The sequence below is a fragment of the Pseudonaja textilis genome, chromosome 1 (genome assembly GCF_049901715.1).
Source record: "Pseudonaja textilis isolate UNSWEBS1 chromosome 1, rPseTex1.2, whole genome shotgun sequence".
Classification (NCBI taxonomy): Eukaryota; Metazoa; Chordata; class Lepidosauria; order Squamata; family Elapidae; genus Pseudonaja; species Pseudonaja textilis.
This window is the reverse complement of record NC_141990.1, coordinates 257,755,133-257,764,920: the sequence shown is the minus strand read 5'-3', so window position 1 is coordinate 257,764,920 and position 9,788 is coordinate 257,755,133.

The following is a 9,788-nucleotide window of genomic DNA, read 5'->3' as shown; positions in this document are numbered from 1 at the left end:
CAAAATGTTGTTCACCCTCAATCAACAATGGGACGGGGGATCAGTCTGGGTCGGTCTCAATGTACAGGTGTGTTCGGGTTTTAGCAGGCTGACATGGAAAACAGGATGAATGCGACGAAGAGTCTTTGGTAGCGTCAATTGAACTGTCACGGGATTCAATTCGCTCAATAGGAAAGGCCCCACATACTTAGGGCCTAACTTCTTTGATCTCTGAGTGGTTTGCAGATACTTGGTTGAGAGGAATACTTTGTCGCCTACTTGATACGACTGTTGTGGGGCTCTTTTCTTGTCTGCAAACTTCTTATGGGATTGATGCGCCGTCCAGAGCTTTGCGGCGACTGGCCAATTGAGTTGTAGTTGAGATATCCAGTCATCCAATGACTGGATATTGGGTTTCTGAGGAAGTTCAGGTATGGGTACAAAATCTTGTCCCGTGGCCACTTTGAGCGGGGTAAAACCAGTGCTGCTGTGAGCGGAGTTGTTATACGCTACTTGCAAAAGGTAGCAGGTCCACCCAGTTGTCTTGCTGATAATTTATGTAACATCGGAGATATTGCTCTAGCACCCGTTAGTCCTCTGCGCAGGCCCCATTAGTTTGGGGGTGGTGGGCGGAGCTTAACCCTTGGGTGGAGCCTATCAACTTCAAAAATTCCCTCCAGAAGTTCGAGGTAAATTGAACTCCTCGATCTGATATTATACGTTCAGGAACACCATGCAGTCTGTAGCGTGTATAATGAACAGTTTGGCTAACGACGCCGAGGAATCTTGGTGCAAGGTATGAAATGTGCCTGTTTGGAAAACAAATCGGTCACCACCCAGATCACCGTGTGCCCAGCACTCTCAGGTAAATCTACTATAAAGTCCATAGAGATTTCCTTCCAAGGGCAGTTGGCCTGGCCACATTCTGCAACAGACCTGGCGGCTTACCGGAGGTCTCTTAGCTGGCGCAAACTGGGCAGCTTGCTACATAAGTTTCAATGTCTTTTTCAAAGAGGCCACCAGAACTGCCGTTTCACCAGGTGTAAGGTCTTCACGAAACCAAAGTGACCCGCTGCCTTGGAATCATGAGTTTGTTGTAATACTTGGCTCCTCAATGTTTTAGGTACATACAGCTTCGTTCCCATCCAGGCTAACCCATCTCTAACAGTGCAGTTATTTGCATTTGCCTGGAACCATTCATCTGTTTTCAAAGCTTCTTTAAATTGTTCGATCAAATCATTGGACAGATCTGCCTCTTGTTTCTTCTTTTGCGCCCTGGTGACCACTGGTGCTGCCAGCTGTGTGGTGGGCACAATCGGACTTATCACTTCTTTTCGAACACTGTTGTATTGTGGCATCCTAGATAAAGCATCCGCCATAAAATTCTTTCCTCCTGGGATGTACTTCAGAAAGAAATTGAATCGTTTGAAGTACTGGGCCCACCTAACTTGCTTGGAGATAGTTTCCGAGGCGTTTTTAAGGCCTCCAGGTTTTTATGATCAGTCCAAACCTCAAATGGGTACCTCGCGCCTTCCAGAAAATGCCTCCAGGTCATTAGAGCCCAGCAGACTGCAAAAGCTTCTTTCTCCCAGACAGCCCATCTACGTTCAGTGTCAGTTAATTTACGGGATGTGTAGGCACAGTTGTAGTGTCCCCTTCTCGTTTAATTGAAGTAAGACCGCTCCTACCGCTACATCACTTGCATCAGCTTGGATCACGAAGGGACATCCATGTCCGGATGCTTTAGCACTGGCTCGGCAGCAAATAGTCTTTTAGCTTCTCAAAAGCGGCTTGGCACTCCATAGACCAATTCAACGGCTGGCTAGGCTTTGGCCGCTTCTCCCTTTGTTTTTAGGAGGTTGGTGATAGGCATGGCTATTTTAGCAAAACATGGGATGAATTGCGGTAAAGTTAGCAAATCCAAGGAAACTTTGAAGTTGTTTTGGGTTCTTGGTGGGGCCCACTCCAATACGGCTCGTACCTTCTCGGGTCCATCTCAAGACCCTCGGGTGAGATACGATATCCCAGGTAGTCAATCTTTTCTTGATGGAACTCACATTTGGACAATTTGGCGTACAATTTGGCAGCGCGCAATTTGTGCATGCACGGACGATACCAGTTTCACATGTTGGTCTCTGGTCTCCGAGTAGATAAGGATATCGTCAAGGTAGACCAAAACCCCTTGTATAAATGTTCGTGGAGCACTTGGTTGATCAATTGCATGAAGACAGCTGGTGCCCCCTGTAGGCCAAACGGAGAACATTGAATTGGAAGCAACCTATTGGGCAATTGAATGCAGTTTTCCACTCGTCTCCCTCTTTAATTCGGATTCGGTAATAGGCCTCCCTCAAGTCCAGTTTCGTGAAGATCTTCCCCTTGGCCAGGTGAGCCAACATGTCCTTCATTAGAGGGAGGGTACACATTTTCCACGGATACCGCGTTCAAATTTCGGTAGTCCACCACCAAGCGCTTGGAGCCATCTTTCTTCTCGCGGAACATCACAGGGCCGCCACTCGAGGAATCTGGCAGGTTGGATGAACCCTCGTTTCAAATTCTTGTCGATAAACGATCTCAATTCCTCTAACTCCTTTGGGGTCATCGAATACATCTTTGGTTTCGGTAGTGTCACCCCGGTAGAAATTCAATGCTGCAATCGGTTGACCGATGGGGAGGGAGCTCATCGGAGGCCTCTTCGCTAAAAACTTCTCTTAGGTCCCAGTACTCTTCGGGATTTTCTCCTCCCCTTCTATGCGTTCGGCCCCTGTGGAAGCTGTCTCAGCAGGGGTTTGGGGCTTGGGATGGGGATTCTCCCCGGTTTAAGGGGGTTTGCTCCCTCCTTCCTGGAGGTTGGTCAGTCACGAATCCGCAGCCACCCCTTTCTCCAGTTTACTTGGGGTTCCATTTCGAAGCCAGGGCAATCCCAAGATTAGGGAGTGTTCCATCCGGGAGCCACAATAAAGCACAAGGTCTCGCTGTGGGTTCCCATGGTCATCTCTAAGGGCTCCGTTATAAACCGTGCAGGGCAACCCCCGCTTCAGACCCATCTAATTGGTAAAAGGATATGGGCGTTTTCAAATTTCTCAGTCCAATGCCCATGCCTTTAACTACTTTCATGCTAATTAGGCACCTCGTGTGCCCGAGTCCAATAAGGCCAGCATTTCCCCCTCAGTACCCGAGGTGGGCACCTTAATTTAATTGGAATGGTAAGGGGGCCCCGGTTGGGACTTCCAGGCGTCATCTTCCAGTCGGTCTCACTCTCGTCCGAAGGGAGGAGTCGGGGGTCCCAGCTCTTTTTCCGCTGGGGAGTGACTTCTAGCAACCTCCCTATTGTTAGCCCGTTTTGCGAGGCCTGGTTGGGGAGGATTCGGGCTTCCTTCCAGGGCCCCGTCCTTTTTGGATCTGGTTTGACTCGACAATCCGCCAATTCGGTGGCCTTCCTTCCACAACGGAAATAGGCAGTGGATTTGGCCCTTGTCATCACCCCTCCCTTCCGGGGCTTAGGGATCTCTCGGGCCGAGGAGGGAGCATGGTGCTCCATGCGGAGCCTCCTCTGCGTCTACTTCAGGCTAGATCTATTTCCACCTCTTCCGCTAACAGGTACCACAACTGCAAGTCATGGGATCCTTCTGGAGATGCACATGTGGTATACCTCTTCATTTAGGCCATCTTTGTAGGCTTCTATTAGAGCTTCCTGGGACCAGCCTCGAATGCGATATGCCAGCTGTCTGAACTCTTGGGTGTAGTCAGCAACTGATCTTCCCCCTTGAGTTATGGTTTTCATCCTGATCCTGGCCCTTCTCTCTGCCAGAGGGTCTTCAAACCTCCTCCTCAAGGCAGTCACTTAAAAACATCAAGGCTTCACAGTTGGGGAGTTATCATTATACAGAGTCACCACCCAGTCAGCTGCCATCCCTCCAGGGTTCTGGTAACACATCTTACTTTGGCTGCTTCAGAGGTGAACTCCCTTTCATATTCTGCCATATAGCTTCCAACCTGCACCAGGAAAAACCCCAAGTCCTTGGGATTTCCTCCAAACTTCACATCTAAGGAGGGCAGGTGGCGTCTTCTAGGCATTACCCCCGCTGCTGGGGCTCCCAGACGGGAGCTGGTGTTTGCGCCGGCGTGGGATGGGCCAGGGGGTGGTGGCAGCCCGACTTCCCCAGGCTGAACTCGCTCTCTCTTCCCCTCATATGTTGGAGCCCTGCCGGGTTTCTCAGAAGCATCCTTAAAGCTTTTCCGGCTTGTCCAGCCTGCATTCCATCTCCTCCCCCCTGCCACAGCCGTTCCCTCGCACCTCTTCGACTTACAGTGATTCCAGGAGGGGGTCTTCCGGATTTTCCATCCAACTCCTAACGACCATCTGGGCATCTCGGTTGGAGTTTCTTCCAGTGTAAGGTCAGCTAACAAATCGGTGGCTGGCATCTCTGGTAACAGCATTTGCTGCCCCCCCAGCTCCTGCTCATCCTCCTCGCTGGCTGGAGATGACATGATGTGAAAACCCCTCGGAAGAAAAATTGGTGTTTTTCTCGGGTGGGCTGATGGGCCTTTCGGAATAATGTCGGTATGTGCTCCTTTCAAAATCCAAGAAGAAATACTCAGACTCCATGGTTCAGAGCAAAGTTCTTCTTTACTGGAAGATGAAAAGGAAGCTACAAATGGAATTCGAAAGTGAGAATTTGGCCAGCGCAGATCACACATACAAAGAAATGGAATTGTTCCCACCCCCCAAAGTCCAGAAGTCTCTGCCAATTAAAAGTTCCGAATATGATCATGTGAGCATCTTCAGGTAGTGATGAGGCCTCTGTCCGTTGACCTTGACATATTTTGATAAGACCTCGCAGCTGCAGCAAAAAGGATAGAGGCTAGGAAAGAAATGGAAAATTGGAAAGAAGAAATCCCCCCTTCTTTACCCCACAGTAAAGAATGCAAAAACACCTCCAGCTCTCTTCCCCCACAATTACCCCTCCCCGTTGCTAATGACAGCCGAAAGAAGTAAGCCTAGTAGTAGAATACTAAGGGAGAAATAAAGGATAATAGTTGGGGTACCCGAAGAGATCTTGAGGCTGACAATTGATGGGATAATTTTCCCTATTCAGCTTCAAAAAGCAACAGCTACTGTTGTGATTTAGTTATTTGTATTGTGTATGAATTTTTTCTTGCCTCATGTTTTTTTTTTTTCTATCTGGGAAAGGGTTCTTTCTCACTGCTTTAGTACTATCTGGCACTGTCCTTTTGGGGTATACTTCCAAAAACCAGGATGCAAGCTTGGCACTGATTTTTTTTATTGCCTTTCTGGGTGGCATGTGATCTTTCCTTAAATCTGGATGATTTCCTTAGAATACCTTGTGTGGTGAGTGAGACAAGTTTTAAGTGGTGCAAATGGATCTAAGGATTGCTTTTCCTGGGTGTGCTTTTTCTGGAGACCTTAAATAACCTCTCGGCTAAAGGGTTTCACTTTATGAGCAAGAGTTGGCTGCTTGATAGTTATCAATGCATTTAAACTATTTTCATTCCTCAAGGTGCCCTGGCACCCTGCCTGATTTGTAACTCTGGCTTGCAGGTATTTTTAATCTAATGATTGGTATTTAGGGCAGCTTTTTGCAAGCAAAGAAGCTTTTTGTATTTTTGTACAGGTAATTCTTGACTTACACCAGTTCATTTAGTCACCATTCCAAATTACAATGGCACTGAACAATTGACTTATGACCATTTTTCACACTTATGACAGGGACAGCATCCCCACTGCCATGGGGGCCAGGCAAGGAGAAGCGCCCCTTGACATGAGTGATGTCGAGTTGGCCATGCCTACCCAGTCACATGACCACCCAGCCATACCCACCAACCAAACCACATCCACAGAACCGGTTATTAAAAAAACGGTTATTAAAAATCCCACCCCTGGGCAAAACAGTCTCTTACTCCTGGATAAGAAGAGCAGTTGAAATCAATGCATTGTATGTGTACAGGACCTGTTTTTCCTCAAGCTTTTGCTTGTGACTTTTTTTAAACTCAGACTCAACATATAGTTGGGAATAAAGCTGAGATGTTCACAAGAAAAGGTTTTAAAAAGTTGGAATAGTGGCACAATTTTGAAATAGAAGCCCCAATTGCATCATCCTATAAATAAATCATCCCATTGTTACAGTTGTTTTATCAAAAAACTCTAATAACTATGTAGGATTTTGTTACATGTCATCTAATGATCTTGTAGTTGGCATACTAACTTAGGTGATTCATGCATTTGTGTGGGTGGAATTAGTTTTGGTAGTTGTGTATAGATCATCCTGCTTGCTCTTTCATCATTCAATTACTGTCATGTTTATCAGAAATAAATATATATTGCACGAGTAACCCCTTTCATGATATCAGAGAGTTCCCTATTTTTATATATATATATATAAATATATAAATATATAAATATATAAATATATATATATATTGGTTTTTAAAACAAACATAAACAAACAATACATAAAAACATCAAATCATCTTCCATATATGTACATACAGTGTGCCGGTTGGTTTACAAATTGTTTTGTGCTTCCATTTCATAGTCTTCAATTATAATTACATTGTATATAATCTCGTATTTTCAATCAATATATTAAATACATTAATCTTATTAATCAATCATTTGACTATACTTTTATTCATTCATGTTTTCCAAAATGATCATATTTTACTTAATTTGTTTTATAACAATTCGTATCATCGTCCCTGATCTATCCTAGAATCATTTTGTAGATATAATTAGAAAAGAATACATCTTTATATAGTTATTATTTTCTAAAAGTCTCCATATTTCATTACTATATTTTGTTGTCTAACCATTGATAGAATAGATCCCAAATTTTATAAAATTCTTTATCATCTTGTTCTCTAATTTCAAATGTCAATCTACTCATTTCAGCACATTCCAATATTTTCTTAATGATTTTCTCCTGTGATGGTATTTTCTCATTTTTCCAGTTTTTACCAAATACAATACTAGCCACTGTTAATACATTTACAATCAGGTATTTCAAGTCTTTACTATATAGTTCAGGTAAAATTCCCAATAAAAATATTTCTGGTTTCAAATCTATATGCATTTTTGTCATTTTTTCCAACCACATAGTCCAGTATTTTTTAGCATCCGCACAAGTCCACCACATATGGTAATATGAGCCAGGTGTCTGATGACATTTCCAACATTTTTCAGATTTATTTTTGAACATTCTTGCTATTCTTGTCAGGGGGAAAGTGCCACCTGTAAAACATCTTATACAAATTTTCTTTATATGCTGTTGACATTTTCATTTTGTAATTTTGAGACCACAATTTTTGCCATTTCTCAAGATCAATCCCATATCCAAAATTCTTCCCCCAAGCAATCATAGTTTCTTTAACTTGTTTCTCTTCTAGTTTAATTTCTAATAAATATCCATACAATTTTTTAATCATCTTTTCATCAGTACCTGTGAAAATCTTATCTAAGTCAGTCAATTTATCATAGAAACCTTCTGTTTAGAATCTTTATCATACCTTGAATGTATTTGTGCATATGAAAACCAATTCATCTTTATACCTTGTTCCTCTAGTTTTTGTATAGATTTAAATTCACCCTTTTCATTCAATATTTCACCATATCTAACTGTTTGTTCCTTTTTGTATATTATAGGATAAGAAAATGCTTCAATAGTCGATAGCCAGACTGGAATTTTCAAATAACATTGTCTTTTAATCTTCTCCCAATTTAACCACAGAGACTCCCATATATAATGTCTTCTAAAATACCCCTGTGTTTTAGTTCCTTTATACCATAAAAAAGCATGCCACCCCAACAACAGGTCATGTCCTTCTAGTGTTTCTTAATGTTATCCATTCCTTAACCCACATCAGTTTTGTAGCTTGGTAATAGAACTCCCAATTAGGCAAACCAAATCCTCCTCTTATTCTAGCATCTTGCAAAAGTTTTAACTTTATTCTCGCTTTCTTACCTTGCCATGTATATTTCAGCACAATTTTAGTTAAATCTTCAAAGTAGTCTTTTCCGAGCCTAATTGGAATTGTTTGAAACAAATATAAAATTCTGGGTAATATATTCATCTTGATTGTTGATATTCTCCCTATTAATGACAGTTGTAAATTTTCCCATTTCGCCAAATCTAGCACTATCTGCTGTTTAAGTTTGATATAATTATTCTCTTTTAGTGTACTGCATCTTGCTGTCAAGTATATCCCCAAGTACTTGATCTTATTTGTGACCTGAATTTTCAATAGGTCAGCCAATTCTTCCTTTGTCTTGATAGCATATTCTTTGTCAAGATCTATGTCTTATCTTTATTTATTTTCAAACCAGCCACCTTTCCATATGTCTCTATCTTTTCTATCAATTTTGATGCTGTTTCTAGTGGGTCTTCTAAGATAAAAACCAGATCATCTGCAAATGCTTGCAACCTAAATTCTTCCTTTTTAATTTTTATCCCTTTTATATTCTTTTCATCTCTAATATTTCTATTTAGCACTTCCAAAGTTAACACAAACAACAGAGGTGATAGTGGGCACCCTTGTCTTGTTCCTTTTCTTATATCGATAGATTCCATCAGTTCTCCCTCTATCATTACCTTTGCCATCTGCTTATGATATATAGCTTCTATTGCTTGAATAAATTTTCTAGCAAAGCCCATCTGTTCCAGCAGTAATAACATGAATCGCCAATTCACATTATCAAATGCCTTCTGTGCATCTAGAAATATCAAAGCCATTTGTTTTTCAGGATGTGCCTTGTAGTATTCCAAAGTGTCCAAGATAGCAAACGTGGCCTTGGTCATCTATTAATTGCAATATTTTCTTTTATTCTTTCTCCTTTCTCAATTTATATGCTAACCATCCACCTGGTTTATTTGCATCTTCAAAATATTTCTGTTTGGCATCTCTAATTTTTTGTGCTAATTCTTCTTTTTCTATTAGACCCAGAGAGTTCCTATTTTTTATATGTGTTTGAATGAAAAATTAACAGTTAACATTTATATTAGTCTTTCCCCTCCTTCTTATGGGATCACCACTGTCACCCGTTATTGCAAACCTGTTCATGGAAGAATCCCAATCCAGAGTCCTAGCCAATGCCACCTACAAACCCAAACTATGGGTAAGATACATCGATGACAAATTTATTATTTGGCCCCATGGAAAAGAAAACCTAAACAATTTCCTAACACACCTAAACAGCACACACCCCAAAATCAAATTCACCATGGAAATGGAAACAAACCAACAACTACCATTCCTAGATGTAGTAATCTACAAAAAAATAGATAGAACACTAGGTCACACCATATACCAGAAGAAAACACACACCAACTGCTACCTCAATGCCCAATCCCACCACCACCCAGCACAGATAAACTCTGTGGCCAAAACACTAATTGCCAGAACCAAATGCCTGGGAGACAAGACACACATAAAGACTGAACTATGCACCCTGACTAAAGTACTGACAGCCAATGGCTTTCACAAAAGCAAAATCACAGGCCTGATCCACAAAAACATACTGAGACATAATGGAGACCTAGAAGATGAACAGACCTATGGAACAGCTGCCCTGCCCTACATAAGAGGTACTACAGACAAAATCAATAAGATATTACACAGGCATCACATCAAGACTGCCTTCAAAACGGACAGAAAAATAGCAGCCATCCTTAGAAATCCCAAAGATAAAATTGATCTGGAAAACCAAGGCATATATGAAGTTCCCTGCACATCATGCCCTGCCACATACATCGGACAGACCAATAGAAGAATAAGTACCCACCTACGGGGGTGGA